We start from the raw sequence: 18,512 nt of genomic DNA, 5'->3' as shown, positions 1-18,512 counted from the left end.
AGACAGCAAACTAGGCTGGAGAGAGACCTGAGACAAAGAGATCTGAATTATACGAGAGCCGACCAGGGGAAACACAAATTATGCAGTCAAGTTTCCCACATTTGGGGAAATCGCAGGGGCAGCACACCCAGAGTGCAATTGGTGAGCCTTGCCCTGGGAGAAGCACCTTCATGATCATAGTATCTCACCTGGCAGGTAAGTAGGAGTTGGGCTAGAGCTGGGGAGGGTCGCTGTTCGGGCACCCCCCTGTCAAGTGAAAGAGATCCAACTGAGGCAGCACAAGGGAACTCTCGAAAGAAGAACAAGGCTAGAGGAAGATCTGAGACAAAGAAATCTGACTTTTACCAGAGCTGACCAGAGGAAAGCACAAACACAGTCCCCCACTACCACAAATAATGCAGTCGAGTTTCCCACATTTGGGAAAATCACAGGGGTCAGCATACCCAGAATGCAATGAATGAACCTCACCCTGGGAGAACAATCTTCATGACCATGGTATCTCCTATGCAAAATAAGTATGATTTGGGATAGGGCTGGTGAGGGCCGCTGCTCAGGCACATCTCTGTCAAGTAAAGGAGATTCAACTGAGGCAGCACAAGGGAACTCTCATCTGGGGACAACAACTGCAGGGAGACCACATCTTTTCAGATGAACATGGGAGGGCGGAAGGCTGCCTAATACTGAAGCACCATCAAATATCAAACCATATGCAACAACTAGTACAAGCACTCCTTGGGGAAGGTCTGCAGCAGACGGATTTGCATACGGTGATGTTATCCAAGCAGTGGGCCAAAGTTGACTGGAACCCTCATCTGCATATGAAAAGAGAAAAGGGGCATGCAGGGCATGGCGGCCTTTTGCAGTGCTTGGATGACCCCTAGTTCGCATTAAACACCCCCACCCTCCTTTGGTGTGGGGCTCATGTTGGCCATGCCCCATCCCCTGAAGCATTCAAGCTGATTTCTTGCAGCAGCTGGGCACTGTAACAGCTCCAGAGCTGTTCTGTAAGGCAAGTAAAAGGGTGTGGGCCCTGCAGCACCACCTGTTGTTCGCATTGTGCGTTGGAAGGCACAAATTAAGCAGACGGGAGGAGAAGTCAGGATAGTGCGCAAGGGCATACTTTTCTCTTAGTCCGGGGGCAAGGCTTCAAAATGGGGTCTGCAACGGAGGAGACACAGGGGGCGTGGTCACAGCAGCTTTTCTCTACAGCCTGCACCAGCAGGAGCCTACACCATTTTTTATGATCACGCTGAACTGCAGTGCGACTGCAATTACATCATGGTCAAGAAGGGAGGCGTCATGCTGGGTGGCCATGCCCTGTCACTGTGCAGGAGCCAGCACAGCTCACACACTAGTCCCCGGGTGCAGCCCCCAACCCCCGGGACACCCGGAGCAACAAAATGTAGATTCAGGCCACCAGGCCACGCCCCTACCTATGAAACCATGCCTCCTTTTTACCATTGCGCTGTTTATCTGCGCGCACTGCATTACAATCTCCCTCGCTACCTTTCTGGGTGTCACCAGTGATAGTGACACCTCTGCCATGCTTGTAGCAGCTGGTCCTAAGATCTACGCCTCAAGCCCTGAGTGTTTGCCCTTGTGACTTGTTGATCATCATAGCGAAGCAGATGCTTACAGAAAACTGCAGGGGCTTAGATTGAAAATAAAAAAATTGATGGGTATAAGGTAGAGAGGAGCGGGTTCGGTTCTCCGAGAACCGAATTCCCCACGAACTCCACGTGGTTTACACTGGTCCGAGGCAGGCTCGGTTGTTCCCGCCTGACTCGGAAAACCTGAACAAGGGAAAATGTCATCATCCCGCTGTCGGATTCTTGCGAGATTCGGATTCCATATAAAGAGCTGCGCGTTGCTGCCATTTTTACTCGTGCATTGAAGAGAGAGCGGAGAGGACGTGGCTATGTTCTCTCAGTGGAAATCTCAATATCAGTGCTCAGTATCAGTGGTTACTTATTGCTGCTCAGTAATACTAGTAGTGTGTCTCTCCTGCTCAGTGTCAGTTCTCAGTAGTATCCTCATCAGTGCTCAGTATCACTGCTCATTGTCTTGTGCTGCATTGTGGTGCTCAGCATACTACAGTACATTACTAATAGTCCAGTGCTGCATCTTGCTGCTCAGTGTCAGTTCTAGTATCCTCATCAGTGCTCACTATCACTGCTCATTGCATTGTGGTGTTCTGTATACTACAGTAACATAGTAATATAGTATATATAGAGGAGCGGGTTCGGTTCTCCGAGAACCGAATTCCCGACGAACTCCACGTGGTTTACACTGGTCCGTGGCAGGCTCGGTTGTTCCCGCCTGACTATGAAAACCTGAACAAGGGAAAATGTCATCATCCCGCTGTCAGATTCTCGCGAGATTCGGATTCCATATAAAGAGCTGCGCGTTGCCGCCATTTTTACTCGTGCATTGAAGAGAGAGCGGAGAGGACGTGGCTATGTTCTCTCAGTGGAAATCTCAATATCAGTGCCCAGTATCAGTGGTTACTTATTGCTGCTCAGTAATACTAGTAGTGTGTCTCTCCTGCTCAGTGTCAGTTCTCAGTAGTATCCTCATCAGTGCTCAGTATCACTGCTCATTGTCTTGTGCTGCATTGTGGTGCTCAGCATACAACAGTACATTACTAATAGTCCAGTGCTGCATCTTGCTGCTCATGTTGGCTATGCCCCAGCCCCTGAAGCATTCAAGCTGATTTCTTGCAGCAGCTGGGCACTGTAACAGCTCCAGAGCTGCTCTGTAAGGCAAGTAAAAGGGTGTTGGCCCTGCAGCACTACCTGTAGTTTGCATTGTGCGTTGGAAGGCACAAAGTAAGCAGACAGGAGAAGTCAGGAGAGTGCACAAGGGCATAGAAGGCGGGGGCTCAAGAAAAGAGAAGTGGAAACAGACAGCAAACTAGGCTGGAGAGAGACCTGAGACAAAGAGATCTGAATTATACGAGTAGCCGACCAGAGGAAACACAAATTATGCAGTCAAGTGTCCCACATTTGGGGAAATCGTAGGAGCAGCACACCCAGAGTGCAATGGGTGAGCCTTGCCCTGGTAGAAGCACCTTCCTGATCATAGTATCTCACTTGGCCGGTAAGTAGGAGTTGGGCTTGAGCTGGGGAGGGTCGCTGCTCGGGCACCCCCCTGTCAAGTGAAGGAGATCCAACTGAGGCAGCACAAGGAAACACTCAAAAAAAGAACAAGGCTAGAGGAAGATCTGAGACAAAGAAATCTGACTTTTACCAGAGCTGACCAGAGGAAAGCACAAACACAGTCCCCCACTACCACAAATAATGCAGTCGAGTTTCCCACATTTGGGGAAATCACAGGGGTCAGCATACCCAGAATGCAATGAATGAACCTCACCCTGGGAGAACAATCTTCATGACCATGGTATCTCCTATGCAAAATAAGTATGATTTGGGATAGGGCTGGGGAGGGCCGCTGCTCAGGCACATCTCTTTCAAGTAAAGGAGATTCAACTGAGGCAGCACAAGGGAACTCTCATCTGGGGACAACAACTGCAGGGAGAACACATATTTTCAGATGAACATGGGAGAGCTGAAGGCTGCCTAATACTGAAGCACCCCAAACAACAAACCAAATGCAACAACTAGTACAAGCATTCCTGGGGGAAGGTCTGCAGAAGACGGATTTGCATACGGTGATGTCATCCAAGCAGTGGGCCAAAGTTGGCTGGAACCCTCATCTGCATATGAAAAGAGAAAAGGGGTATGCAGGGCATGGCGGCCTTTTGCGGCGCTTGGATGACCCTTAGTTCGCATTAAACACCTCCACCCTCCGTCGGTGTGGGGCTCATGTTGGCTATGCCCCAGCCCCTGAAGCATTCAAGCTGATTTCTTGCAGCAGCTGGGCACTGTAACTGCTCCAGAGCTGCTCTGAAAGGCAAGTAAAAGGGTGTGGGCCCTGCAGCACTACCTGTAGTTTGCATTGTGCGTTGGAAGGCACAAAGTAAGCAGACAGGAGAAGTCAGGAGAGTGCACAAGGGCATAGAAGGCAGCGGCTCAAGAAAAGAGAAGTGGAAACAGACAGCAAACTAGGCTGGAGAGAGACCTGAGACAAAGAGATCTGAATTATACGAGTAGCCGACTAGAGGAAACACAAATTATGCAGTCAAGTGTCCCACATTTGGGGAAATCGTAGGAGCAGCACACCCAGAGTGCAATGGGTGAGCCTTGCCCTGGGAGAAGCACCTTCCTGATCATAGTATCTCACCTGGCAGGTAAGTAGGAGTTGGGCTAGAGATGGGGAGGGTCGCTGCTCGGGCACCCCCCTGTCAAGTGAAGGAGATCCAACTGAGGCAGCACAAGGAAACTCTCGAAAAAAGAACAAGGCTAGAGGAAGATCTGAGACAAAGAAATCTGTCTTTTACCAGAGCTGACCAGAGGAAAGCACAAACACAGTCCCCCACTACCACAATTAATGCAGTCGAGTTTCCCACATTTGGGGAAATCACAGGGGTCAGCATACCCAGAATGCAATGAATGAACCTCACCCTGGGAGAACAATCTTCATGACCATGGAAACTTCTATGCAAAATAAGTATGATTTGGGATAGGGCTGGGGAGGGCCGCTGCTCAGGCACATCTCTGTCAAGTAAAGGAGATTCAACTGAGGCAGCACAAGGGAACTCTCATCTGGGGACAACAACTGCAGGGAGAACACATATTTTCAGATGAACATGGGAGGGCAGAAGGCTGCCTAATACTGAAGCACCCCCAAACAACAAACCAAATGTAACAACTAGTAAAAGCATTCCTGGGAGAAGGTCTGCAGAAGACGGATTTGCATACGGTGATGTCATCCAAGCAGTGGGCCAAAGTTGGCTGGAACCCTCATCTGCATATGAAAAGAGAAAAGGGTTATGCAGGGCATGGCGGCCTTTTGCGGTGCTTGGATGACCCCTAGTTCGCATTAAATACCTCCACCCTCCTTCGGTGTGGGGCTCATGTTGGCTATGCCCCAGCCCCTGAAGCATTCAAGCTGATTTCTTGCAGCAGCTGGGCACTGTAACAGCTCCAGAGCTGCTCTGTACGGCAAGTAAAAGGGTGTGGGCCCTGCAGCACTACCTGTAGTTCGCATTGTGCGTTGGAAGGCACAAAGTAAGCAGACGGGAGAAGTCAGGATAGTGCGCAAGGGCATAGAAGGGAGCGGCTCAAGAAAACAGAAGTGGAAACAGACAGCAAACTAGGCTGGAGAGAGACCTGAGACAAAGAGATCTGAATTATACGAGAGCCGACCAGGGGAAACACAAATTATGCAGTCAAGTTTCCCACATTTGGGGAAATCGCAGGAGCAGCACACCCAGAGTGCAATGGGTGAGCCTTGCCCTGGGAGAAGCACCTTCATGATCATAGTATCTCACCTGGCAGGTATGTAGGAGTTGGGCTAGAGCTGGGGAGGGTCGCTGCTCGGGTACCCCCCTGTCAAGTGAAGGAGGTCAAACTGAGGCAGCACAATGGAACTCTCGAAAGAAGAACAAGGCTAGAGGAAGATCTGAGACAAAGAAATCTGACTTTTACCAGAGCTGACCAGAGGAAAACACAAACACAGTCCCCCACTACCACAAATAATGCAGTTGAGTTTCCCACATTTGGGGAAATCACAGGGGTCAGCATACCCAGAATGCAATGAATGAACCTCACCCTGGGAGAACAATCTTTATGACCATGGTATCTCCTATGCAAAATAAGTATGATTTGAGATAGGGCTGGGGAGGGCCGCTGCTCAGGCACATCTCTGTCAAGTAAAGGAGATTCAACTGAGGCAGCACAAGGGAACTCTCATCTGGGGACAACAACTGCCGGGAGAACACATATTTTCAGATGAACATGGGAGGGCAGAAGGCTGCCTAATACTGAAGCACGCCCAAACAACAAACCAAATGCAACAACTAGTACAAGCATTCCTGGGAGAAGGTCTGCAGAAGACGGATTTGCATACGGTGATGTCATCCAAGCAGTGGGCCAAAGTTGGCTGGAACCCTCATCTGCATATGTTGAAGATACAATTTGTGAATTGCATTTAACACTATCTCCCTTTCCTGGGGAGAAGATGGTAGGGCCGATTTGAAAAACCGGCGAGGAGGCACCTCTTCGAATTTCAGCTTGTAACCCTGAGAAACAATTTCTATTGCCTAGGGATCCACCTGCGAATGAACCCAGATGTGGCTGAAAACTCGAAGACGTGCCCCCAACTGGGCGGACTCCTTTAGCGGAGCCCCAGCGTCATGCGGTGGATTTTGTAGAGGCCGGGGAGGACTTCTGTTCCTGGGAACTAGCTGTGTTGTGCAGCTTCTTCCCTCTGCCCTTACCTCTGGCAAGAAAGGACGCACCTCGTACTTTCTTGTTTCTCTGTGATCGAAAGGACTGTATTTGATAATGTGGTGCTTTCTTAGGCTGTGAGGGAATATAAGGCAAAAAATTTGATTTACCAGCTGTAGCTGTGGAGACTAGGTCCGAGAGACCTTCCCCAAACAATTCCTCACCCCTGTAAGGTAAAACCTCCATATGCCTTTTTGAGTCGGCATCACCTGTCCATTGCCGGGTCCATAGGACTCGTCTAGCAGAAATCGACATAGCGTTTATTCTAGAACCCAGTAGACTAATGTCACTTTGAGCATCTCTCATATATAGGACAGCATCTTTTATATGCCCTATGGTCAATAACATAGCATCCTTATCTAGGGTCTCAATCTCTGCTGATAAGGTATCTGTCCATGCTGCCACCGCGCTACAACCCCGGCCGACGCAATTGCCGGTCTGAGTAAGGTACCAGAATGTGTGTAAATGGACTTTAGGGTAACCTCCTGCTTGCGGTCAGCAGGGTCCCTGATGGTAGCCGTATCCTGGGATGGCAGCGCTACCTTTTTGGATAAGCGTGTCAATGCTTTATCCACCCTAGGGGAGGATTCCCACCGTATCCTGTCCATTGGCGGGAAAGGATACGCCATAAGAATCCTTTTGGGAATCTGCAGCTTTTTGTCTGGAGATTCCCAAGCTTTTTCACATAATTCGTTCAACTCATGTGAGGAGGGAAAGGTTATCTCAGGTTTCTTTCCCTTATACATGTGTACCCTCGTGTCAGGGACAGGGGACTCTGTGATGTGCAAAACATCTTTTATTGCAATAATCATATATCGAATACATTTAGCCAATTTTGGCTGTAACTTTGCATCATCGTAGTCGACACTGGAGTCAGAATCTGTGTCGGTATCTGTGTCAACTATTTGGGATAGTGGGCGCTTTTGAGACCCCGAAGGTCCCTGCGACATAGGGACAGGCATGGGTTGACTCCCTGACTGTTCCCTAGCTTCAGCTTTGTCTAATCTCTTGTGTAATAAGTTTACATTAGCACTTAAAACATTCCACATATCCATCCAGTCAGGTGTCGGCGTTGTCGATGGAGACACCACATTAATTTGCTCCTGCTCCTCTCTAGGAGAGCCTTCTACCTCAGACATGTCGACACACGTGTACCGACACACCATACACTCAGGGAATCCTCTTATCTGAGGACAGTTCCCCAACAAGGCCCTTTGGAGAGACAGAGAGAGAGAGTATGCCAGCACACACCCCAGCGCTATATGACCCAGGAAAAAAACACAATAATTTTATGTTTACCCAGTAGCGCTGTATTTCCATATATATATGCGCCTAATTATGTGCCCCCCTCTTCTTTAAGACCCTCTTTCTACCGTGGTATAAGCAGGGGAGAGTCCGTGGAGCTTCCCCTCAGCGGTGCTGTGGAGAAAATGGCGCTGGTGAGTGCTGAGGGAGAAGCCCCACCCCCTCAGCGACGGGCTTCTGTCCCGCTCAAATATAGTAAAAAAATGGCGGGGGCTCTTATATATATATATACAGTGCCTAGCTGCATATATATTTATTTTGCCAAAGAGAGGTCTATATTGCTGCCCAGGGCGTCCCCCCTGCGCCCTTCACCCTTACACTGACTGCCGTGTGTGAGGTGTATTGGAGCAATGGAGCACAGCTTTACTGCTGTGCGTTACCTCAGTGAAGATCATGAAGTCTTCCGCCGCCTCTGAAGTCTTCTTTTCTTCTCATACTCACCCGGCTTCTATCTTCCGGCTCTGCGAGGGGGACGGCGGTGCGGCTCTGGGACGGACGGCGAGGGTGAGACCTGCGTACCGATCCCTCTGGAGCTAATGCTGTACAGTAGCCTAAGAAGCAGAGCCTATCAACTCACAGAAGTAGGTGTGCATCTCTCCCCTCCGCCCCTCGATGCAGGGAGTCTGTTGCCAGCAGGCTCCCTGAAAATAAAAAAATCTAACAAATATACTTTCTGTCAGGAAACTCAGGAGAGCTCCCTGAAAAGCACCCAGTCTCCTCTGGGCACAGTAGTAAACTGAGGTCTGGAGGAGGGGCATAGAGGGAGGAGCCAGTGCACACCCAGATCTAAAGTCTTTCTTAAAGTGCCCATGTCTCCTGCGGAGCCCGTCTATCCCCCATGGTCCTTACGGAATCCCCAGCATCCTCTAGGACGTAAGAGAAAAATTATGCTGGCAGAAAAATCCAATTGAGTGATTAAACAGCTCCAGAGCTGCTCTGTAAGGCAAGTAAAAGGGTGTGGGCCCTGCAGCACTACCTGTAGTTTGCATTGTGCATTGGAAGCCTAGTTTGCTGTCTGTTTCCACTTCTTTTTTCTTGAGCCCCTCCCGTCTATACCCTTGTGCACTATCCTGACTTCTCCTCCCGTCTGCTTACTTTGTGCCTTCCAATGCACAATGCAAACTACAGGTAGTGCTGCAGGGCCCACACCCTTTTACTTGCCTTACAGAGCAGCTCTTGAGCTGTTACAGTGCCCAGCTGCTGCAAGAAATCAGCGTGAATGCTTCAGGGGCTGGGGCATGGCCAACATGAGCCCCACACCGAAGGAGGGTGGGGGTGTTTAATGCGAACTAGGGGTCTCGCACAATGCGAACTACAGGTATTGCTGCAGGGCCCACACCCTTTTACTTGCCTTACAGAGCAGCTCTGGAGCTGTTACAGTGCCCAGCTGCTGCAAGAAATCAGCTTGAATCCTTCAGGGGCTGGGGCATAGCCAACATGAGCCCCACACCGACGGAGGGTGGAGGTGTTTAATGCGAACTAGGGGTCATCCAAGTGCCGCAAAAGGCCGCCATGCCCTGCACACCCCTTTTCTCTTTTCATATGCAGACGAGGGTTGAAGCCAACTTTGACCCACTGCTTGGATGACATCGCCATATGCAAATCCATCTGCTGCAGGCCTTCCCCCAGGAATGCTTGCACTAGTTGTTGCATTTGGTTTGTTGTTTGGGGGTGCTTCAGTATTAGGCAGCCTTCTGCCCTCCCATGTTCATCTGAAAATATGTGTTCTCCCTGCAGTTGTTGTCCCCAGATGAGAGTTCCCTTGTGCTGCCTCAGTTGAATCTCCTTTACTTGACAGAGATGTGCCTGAGCAGCGGCCCTCCCCAGCCCTATCCCAAATCATACTTATTTTGCATAGGAGATACCATGGTCATGAAGACTGTTCTCCCAGGGTGCGGTTCATTCATTGCATTCTGGGTATGCTGACCTCTGTGATTTCCCCAAATGTGGGAAACTCGACTACATTATTTAATGCGAACTAGGGGTCATCCAAGCACCGCAAAAGGCCGCCATGCCCTGCATACCCCTTTTCTCTTTTCATAAGCAGACGAGGTTTGAAGCCAACTTTGACCCAATGCTTGGATGACATCACTTGCTGCCTTTCCAATGAAGCAAGTTTAATTTAATAATAGGTGAAAAACCATCCCTACAAAGGTGTTAATCAGATACTTGGCTTTGTGGACACTTTTCAGAGCACAAATTTGTTAGCATAAAAATAAAGCCAGAAAATGAAGAGCTGTTTAATCACTCAATTGGATTTTTCTGCCAGCATATTTCTTTTTCTCTGCAACCCACTGCTAAATTGTGCTTCCTAGCTGTTTTTATAAAATCACTGAATCAAATCTAACTCTGATTACATCAGAGAAGGCCAGGTACCCTACACCATAACAGGGGGTTTGAAATTTTGACTTGTCTACTTAAAGATCACCAAAATCTGATAACAAGGTCAATTAAATCCCTGGGTGGGATTGAACCACCAACCTTTTGGTTAATAGCCTTACACACTAACTGATTGCGCCACAGCGACACTTTGCAAAAGTACATACTGACAAAGGCTAATAAGCATTCATCTAGAACGATTCCTAGAAACATTTTAAAAAGTCAATAATGTGGAGAGTTTTTGTAAGATGTTTCTTCCATCAACCAATGAAGAAACACATTGGTACTTTCCCATGATGAGTGAGTGCTTCAGGATCTTTTGCACTTACATGTGCAGCAGAGTACTGTAATGGAAGCATGCTGGGTCCATAACCCAGAGGTAGGCATATTGAAACTATCCTCTGCTATATGCATTTTTTTTTGTTAATTAAAGTAATCCAAAACTGGGATTGATATTTTTGCTCTTTTATTTTTACTTAAAGTACAATAACTTTTACCATTTTAATTTGTTTTAATAGTATATTGACAGTATTGTTTTCTTTCAAAAATCCAATTAATTTTCTTTACCCGATTATTAAAATGGTAATTGACAAAAACAAACTACATTGTCACCAGAAGAGCAATACAAAATGTACAAGTGATATATTAAAATCATCTTTCCAGCTTGAATTTCAATGATGCATTGGGGCAACGATTTTGTGAGAAACATCTTCACCCTTAAATAAAGATTTTCTTAATTCCTTACCTGTGTGCTAATTAGATATCACCTTGTTTTCACATTAAACAGACTTCCACATGAGAAAACAGCAAAGATGCAGTGGCGTTAATGTTTCCTGGTGTCAACCTGTATTATTTCCGTAGATATTGAAATGAGGATGCATCTTGCTGCCTTTCCAATGAAGCAAGTTTAATTTAGTAATAGGTGAAAAACCATCCCTACAAAGATGTTAATCAGATACTTGGCTTTGTGGACACTTTTCAGAGAACAAATTTGTAATCATAAAAATAAAGCCAGAAAATGAAGAGCTGTTTAATCACTCAATTGGATTTTTCTGCCAGCATTTTTCTTTTTCTCTGCAACCCACTGCTAAATTGTGCTTCCTAGCTGTTTTTTTATAAAATCACTTAATCAAATCTAACTCTGATTACATCAGAGAAGGCCAGGTACCCTATACCATAAGAGGGGGTTTGCAATTTTGACTTGTCTACTTAAATATCACCAAAATGTGATCACAAGGTCAATTACGTCCCTGGGTGGGATTGAACCACCAACCTTTTGATAAATAGCTGAACACACTAACCGATTGCGCCACAGAGACACTTTGCAAAAAGCACATACTGACAAAGACTAATAAGCATTCATCTAGAACGTTTCCTAGAAAAACTTTAAAAAGTCAATAATCTGGAGAGTTTTTGTAAGATGTTTCACCAGCAACCAATGAAGAAACACATTAGTACTTTCGCATGATGAGTGAGTGCTTCAGGATCTCTTGCACTTGCATGTGCAGCAGAGTACTGCAATGGAAGCATGCTGGGCCCATAACCCAGAGGTAGGCAGATTGAAACTATCCTTTGCTATATGCATTTTTTTTTTGTTCATTAAAGTAATCCAAAACTGGGATTGATATTTTAGCTTTTATTTTTACTTAAAGTACAATAACTTTTACCATTTTAATTTGTTTTAATAGTATATTGACAGTATTGTTTTCTTTCTAAAATCCACTTAATTTTCTTTACCCTATTATTAAAATGGTAATTGACAAAAACAAACTACATTGTCACCAGAAGAGCAATACAAAATGTACAAGTGATATATTAAAATCATCTTTCCAGCTTGAATTTCAATGATGCATTGGGGCAACGATTTTGTGAGAAACACCTTCACCCTTAAATAAAGATTTTCTTAATTCCTTACCTGTGTGCTAATTAGATATCACCTTGTTTTCACATTAAACAGACTTCAACATGCGAAAGCAGCAAGGATGCAGTGGCGTTAATGTTTCCTGGTGTCAACCTGTATTATTTCAGTAGACATTGAAATGAGGATGCATCTTGCTGCCTTTCCAATGAAGCAAGTTTAATTTAGTAATAGGTGAAAAACCATCCCTACAAAGGTGTTAATCAGAGACTTGGCTTTGTGGACACTTTTCAGAGAACAAATTTGTTAGCATAAAAATAAAGCCAGAAAATGAAGAGCTGTTTAATCACTCAATTGGATTTTTTTGCCAGCATATTTCTTTTTCTCTGCAACCCACTGCTAAATTGTGCTTCCTAGCTGTTTTTATAAAATCACTGAATCAAATCTAACTCTGATTACATCAGAGAAGGCCAGGTACCCTACACCATAACAGGGGGTTTGAAATTTTGACTTGTCTACTTAAAGATCACCAAAATCTGATAACAAGGTCAATTACGTCCCTGGGTGGGATTGAACCACCAACCTTTTGGTTATAACCATACACACTAACTGATTGCGCCACAGCGACACTTTGCAAAAAGCACATACTGACAAAGACTAATAAGCATTCATCTAGAACGATTCCTAGAAAAACTTTAAAAAGTCAATAATCTGGAGAGTTTTTGTAAGATGTTTCTTCCAGCAACCAATGAAGAAACACATTAGTACTTTCGCATGATGAGTGAGTGCTTCAGGATCTCTTGCACTTACATGTGCAGCAGAGTACTGCAATGGAAGCATGCTGGGCCCATAACCCAGAGGTAGGCAGATTGAAACTATCCTTTGCTATATGAATTTTTTTTTTTGTTCATTAAAGTAATCCAAAACTGGGATTGATATTTTCGCTTTTATTTTTACTTAAAGTACAATAACTTTTACCATTTTAATTTGTTTTAATAGTATATTGACAGTATTGTTTTCTTTCAAAAATCCACTTAATTTTCTTTACCCTATTATTAAAATGGTAATTGACAAAAACAAACTACATTGTCACCATAAGAGCAATACAAAATGTACAAGTGATATATTAAAATCATCTTTCCAGCTTGAATTTCAATGATGCATTGGGGCAACGATTTTGTGAGAAACATCTTCACCCTTAAATAAAGATTTTCTTAATTCCTTACCTGTGTGCTAATTAGATATCACCTTGTTTTCACATTAAACAGACTTCCACATGAGAAAGCAGCAAGGATGCAGTGGCGTTAATGTTTCCTGGTGTCAACCTGTATTATTTCAGTAGATATTGAAATGAGGATACATCTTGCTGCCTTTCCAATGAAGCAAGTTTAATTTAGTAATAGGTGAAAAACCATCCCTACAAATATGTTAATCAGATACTTGGCTTTGTGGACACTTTTCAGAGAACAAATTAGTTAGCATAAAAATAAAGCCAGAAAATGAAGAGCTGTTTAAACACTCAATTGGATTTTTGTGCCAGCATATTTCTTTTTCTCTGCAACCCACTGCCAAATTGTGCTTCCTAGCTGTTTTTATAAAATCACTGAATCAAATCTAACTCTGATTACATCAGAGAAGGCCAGGTACCCTACACCATAACAGGGGGTTTGAAATTTTGACTTGTCTATTTAAAGATCACCAAAATCTGATAACAAGGTCAATTAAATCCCTGGGTGGGATTGAACAACCAACCTTTTGGTTAATAGCCTTACACACTAACTGATTGCGCCACAGCTACACTTAGCAAAAGTACATACTGACAAAGGCTAATAAGCATTCATCTAGAACGATTCCTAGAAACATTTTAAAAAGTCAATAATGTGGAGAGTTTTTGTAAGATGTTTCTTCCATCAACCAATGAAGAAACACATTGGTACTTTCCCATGATAAGTGAGTGCTTCAGGACCTCTTGCACTTACATGTGCAGCAGAGTACTGTAATGGAAGCATGCTGGGTCCATAACCCAGAGGTAGGCAAATTGAAACTATCCTCTGCTATATGCATTTTTTTTTGTTAATTAAAGTAATCCAAAACTGGGATTGATATTTTTGCTCTTTTATTTTTACTTAAAGTACAATAACTTTTACCATTTTAATTTGTTTTAATAGTATATTGACAGTATTGTTTTCTTTCAAAAATCCACTTAATTTTCTTTACCCGATTATTAAAATGGTAATTGACAAAAACAAACTACATTGTCACCAGAAGAGCAATACAAAATGTACAAGTGATATATTAAAATCATCTTTCCAGCTTGAATTTCAATGATGCATTGGGGCAACGATTTTGTGAGAAACATCTTCACCCTTTAATAAAGATTTTCTTAATTCCTTACCTGTGTGCTAATTAGATATCACCTTGTTTTCACATTAAACAGACTTCCACATGCGAAAGCAGCAAGGATGCAGTGGCGTTAATGTTTCCTGGTGTCAACCTGTATTATTTCAGTAGACATTGAAATGAAGATGCATCTTGCTGCCTTTCCAATGAAGCAAGTTTAATTTAGTAATAGGTGAAAAACCATCCCTACAAAGGTGTTAATCAGAGACTTGTCTTTGTGGACACTTTTCAGAGAACAAATTTGTTAGTATAAAAATAAAGCCAGAAAATGAAGAGCTGTTTAATCACTCAATTGGATTTTTCTGCCAGCATATTTCTTTTTCTCTGCAACCCACTGCTAAATTGTTCTTCCTAGCTGTTTTTATAAAATCACTGAATCAAATCTAACTCTGATTACATTAGAGAAGGCCAGGTACCCTACACCATAACAGGGGGTTTGAAATTTTGACTTGTCTACTTAAAGATCACCAAAATCTGATAACAAGGTCAATTAAGTCCCTGGGTGGGATTGAACCACCAACCTTTTGGTTAATAGCCTTACACACTAACTGATTGCGCCAAAACAACACTTTGCAAAAGAACATACTGACAAAGGCTAATAAGCATTCATCTAGAACGATTCCTAGAAACATTTTAAAAAGTCAATAATGTGGAGAGTTTTTGTAAGATGTTTCTTCCATCAACCAATGAAGAAACACATTGGTACTTTCCCATGATAAGTGAGTGCTTCAGGACCTCTTGCACTTACATGTGCAACAGAGTACTGTAATGGAAGCATGCTGGGTCCATAACCCAGAGGTAGGCAGATTGAAACTATCCTCTGCTATATGCATTTTTTTTTGTTAATTAAAGTAATCCAAAACTGGGATTGATATTTTTGCTCTTTTATTTTTACTTAAAGTACAATAACTTTTACCATTTTAATTTGTTTTAATAGTATATTGACAGTATTGTTTTCTTTCAAAAATCCAATTAATTTTCTTTACCCGATTATTAAAATGGTAATTGACAAAAACAAACTACATTGTCACCAGAAGAGCAATACAAAATGTACAAGTGATATATTAAAATCATCTTTCCAGCTTGAATTTCAATGATGCATTGGGGCAACGATTTTGTGAGAAACATCTTCACCCTTAAATAAAGATTTTCTTAATTCCTTACCTGTGTGCTAATTAGATATCACCTTGTTTTCACATTAAACAGACTTCCACATGCGAAAGCAGCAAGGATGCAGTGGCGTTAATGTTTCCTGGTGTCAACCTGTATTATTTCAGTAGACATTGAAATGAGGATGCATCTTGCTGCCTTTCCAATGAAGCAAGTTTAATTTAGTAATAGGTGAAAAACCATCCCTACAAAGGTGTTAATCAGAGACTTGGCTTTGTGGACACTTTTCAGAGAACAAATTTGTTAGTATAAAAATAAAGCCAGAAAATGAAGAGCTGTTTAATCACTCAATTGGATTTTTCTGCCAGCATATTTCTTTTTCTCTGCAACCCACTGCTAAATTGTGCTTCCTAGCTGTTTTTATAAAATCACTGAATCAAATCTAAACATCAGAGAAGGCCAGGTACCCTACACCATAACAGTGGGTTTGAAATTTTGACTTGTCTACTTAAAGATCACCAAAATCTGATAACAAGGTCAATTAAGTCCCTGGGTGGGATTGAACCACCAACCTTTTGGTTAATAGCCTTACACACTAACTGATTGCGCCACAGCGACACTTTGCAACAGTACTTACTGACAAAGGCTAATAAGCATTCATCTAGAATGATTCCTAGAAACATTTTAAAAAGTCAATAATGTGGAGAGTTTTTGTAAGATGTTTCTTCCATCAACCAATGAAGAAACACATTGGTACTTTCCCATGATGAGTGAGTGCTTCAGGATCTCTTGCACTTACATGTGCAGCAGAGTACTGTAATGGAAGCATGCTGGGTCCATAACCCAGAGGTAGGCAGATTGAAACTATCCTCTGCTATATGCATTTTTTTTGTTAATTAAAGTAATCCAAAACTGGGATTGATATTTTTGCTCTTTTATTTTTACTTAAAGTACAATAACTTTTACCATTTTAATTTGTTTTAATAGTATTGTTTTCTTTCAAAAATCCAATTAATTTTCTTTACCCGATTATTAAAATGGTAATTGACAAAAACAAACTACATTGTCACCAGAAGAGCAATACAAAATGTACAAGTGATATATTAAAATCATCTTTCCAGCTTGAATTTCAATGATGCATTGGGGCAACGATTTTGTGAGAAACATCTTCACCCTTAAATAAAGATGTTCTTAATTCCTTACCTGTGTGCTAATTAGATATCACCTTGTTTTCACATTAAACAGACTTCCACATGAGAAAACAGCAAAGATGCAGTGGCGTTAATGTTTCCTGGTGTCAACCTGTATTATTTCCGTAGATATTGAAATGAGGATGCATCTTGCTGCCTTTCCAATGAAGCAAGTTTAATTTAGTAATAGGTGAAAAACCATCCCTACAAAGATGTTAATCAGATACTTGGCTTTGTGGACACTTGTCAGAGAACAAATTTGTTATCATAAAAATAAAGCCAGAAAATGAAGAGCTGTTTAATCACTCAATTGGATTTTTCTGCCAGCATTTTTCTTTTTCTCTGCAACCCACTGCTAAATTGTGCTTCCTAGCTGTTTTTTTTATAAAATCACTTAATCAAATCTAACTCTGATTACATCAGAGAAGGCCAGGTACCCTACACCATAAGAGGGGGTTTGCAATTTTGACTTGTCTACTTAAATATTACCAAAATCTGATCACAAGGTCAATTACGTCCCTGGATGGGATTGAACCACCAACCTTTTGATTAATAGCTGAACACACTAACCGATCGCGCCACAGAGACACTTTGCGAAAAGTACATACTGACAAAGACTAATAAGCATTCATCTAGAACGTTTCCTAGAAAAACTTTAAAAAGTCAATAATCTGGAGAGTTTTTGTAAGATGTTTCTTCCAGCAACCAATGAAGAAACACATTGTTACTTTCGCATGATGAGTGAGTGCTTCAGGATCTCTTGCACTTACATGTGCAGCAGAGTACTGCAATGGAAGCATGCTGGGCCCATAACCCAGAGGTAGGCAGATTGAAACTATCCTTTGCTATATGCATTTTTTTTTGTTCATTAAAATAATCCAAAACTGGGATTGATATTTTAGCTTTTTTTTTTACTTAAAGTACAATAACTTTTACCATTTTAATTTGTTTTAATAGTATATTGACAGTATTGTTTTCTTTCAAAAATCCAATTAATTTTCTTTACCCGATTATTAAAATGGTAATTGACAAAAACAAACTACAGTGTCACCAGAAGAGCAATACAAAATGTACAAGTGATATATTAAAATCATCTTTCCAGCTTGAATTTCAATGATGCATTGGGGCAACGATTTTGTGAGAAACATCTTCACCCTTAAATAAAGATTTTCTTAATTCCTTACCTGTGTGCTAATTAGATATCACCTTGTTTTCACATTAAACAGACTTCCACATGAGAAAGCAGCAAGGATGCAGTGGCGTTAATGTTTCCGGGTGTCAACCTGTATTATTTCAGTAGATATTGAAATGAGGATGCATCTTGCTGCCTTTCCAATGAAGCAAGTTTAATTTAGTAATAGGTGAAAAACCATCCCTACAAATATGTTAATCAGATACTTGGCTTTGTGGACACTTTTCAGAGAACAAATTCGTTAGCATAAAAATAAAGCCAGAAAATGAAGAGCTGTTTAATCACTCAATTGGATTTTTCTGCCAGCATATTTCTTTTTCTCTGCAACCCACTGCTAAATTGTGCTTCCTAGCTGTTTTTTTTATAAAATCACTGATTCAAATCTAACTCTGATTACATCAGAGTAGGCCAGGTACCCTACACCATAAGAAGGGGGTTTGAAATTTTGACTTGTCTACTTAAAGATCACCAAAATCTGATAACAAGGTCAATTACATCCCTGGGTGGGATTGAACCACCAACCCTTTGATTAATAACCAAACACACTAACAGATTGCGCCACAGAGACACTTTACAAACGTACATACTGACAAAGGCTAATAAGCATTCATCTAGAACGTTTCCTAGAAAAACTTTAAAAAGTCAATAATCTGGAGAGTTTTTGTAAGATGTTTCTTCCATCAACCAACGAAGAAACACATTGGTACTTTCCCATGATGAGTGAGTGC

The 18,512-nt window shown here is 42.6% G+C and overlaps 8 non-coding genes and 1 pseudogene across 8 annotated transcripts; 1 reads left to right on the top strand and 8 right to left on the bottom strand.

Moving 5' to 3' along the window:
* Positions 1–40: 40 nt before the first annotated feature.
* LOC135012413 (U1 spliceosomal RNA) lies at positions 41–203 on the bottom strand. Its single transcript, XR_010211385.1, has one exon. It is a non-coding gene; the product is annotated as a U1 spliceosomal RNA (small nuclear RNA).
* A 152-nt stretch (positions 204–355) lies between these two features.
* On the bottom strand, positions 356–519 carry LOC135012341 (U1 spliceosomal RNA). The gene has a single exon (XR_010211343.1). It is a non-coding gene; the product is annotated as a U1 spliceosomal RNA (small nuclear RNA).
* Positions 520–2,943: 2,424 nt separating this feature from the next.
* Positions 2,944–3,107, bottom strand: LOC135012448 (U1 spliceosomal RNA). The gene has a single exon (XR_010211404.1). It is a non-coding gene; the product is annotated as a U1 spliceosomal RNA (small nuclear RNA).
* A 152-nt stretch (positions 3,108–3,259) lies between these two features.
* Positions 3,260–3,423, bottom strand: LOC135012228 (U1 spliceosomal RNA). Its single transcript, XR_010211232.1, has one exon. It is a non-coding gene; the product is annotated as a U1 spliceosomal RNA (small nuclear RNA).
* A 670-nt stretch (positions 3,424–4,093) lies between these two features.
* On the bottom strand, positions 4,094–4,257 carry LOC135012372 (U1 spliceosomal RNA). Its single transcript, XR_010211368.1, has one exon. It is a non-coding gene; the product is annotated as a U1 spliceosomal RNA (small nuclear RNA).
* Positions 4,258–4,409: 152 nt separating this feature from the next.
* LOC135012233 (U1 spliceosomal RNA) lies at positions 4,410–4,573 on the bottom strand. The gene has a single exon (XR_010211237.1). It is a non-coding gene; the product is annotated as a U1 spliceosomal RNA (small nuclear RNA).
* A 671-nt stretch (positions 4,574–5,244) lies between these two features.
* Positions 5,245–5,407, bottom strand: LOC135012344 (U1 spliceosomal RNA). Its single transcript, XR_010211347.1, has one exon. It is a non-coding gene; the product is annotated as a U1 spliceosomal RNA (small nuclear RNA).
* A 152-nt stretch (positions 5,408–5,559) lies between these two features.
* On the bottom strand, positions 5,560–5,723 carry LOC135012151 (U1 spliceosomal RNA). The gene has a single exon (XR_010211156.1). It is a non-coding gene; the product is annotated as a U1 spliceosomal RNA (small nuclear RNA).
* A 3,773-nt stretch (positions 5,724–9,496) lies between these two features.
* LOC135012454 (U1 spliceosomal RNA) lies at positions 9,497–9,675 on the top strand (annotated as a pseudogene).
* Positions 9,676–18,512: the final 8,837 nt, after the last annotated feature.

Source organism: Pseudophryne corroboree, unplaced genomic scaffold (assembly GCF_028390025.1).
Source record: "Pseudophryne corroboree isolate aPseCor3 unplaced genomic scaffold, aPseCor3.hap2 scaffold_253, whole genome shotgun sequence".
Taxonomy (NCBI): domain Eukaryota; kingdom Metazoa; phylum Chordata; class Amphibia; order Anura; family Myobatrachidae; genus Pseudophryne; species Pseudophryne corroboree.
The sequence above is the reverse complement of the archived record's forward strand: the minus strand, read 5'-3'. Positions and strand labels throughout refer to the sequence as shown.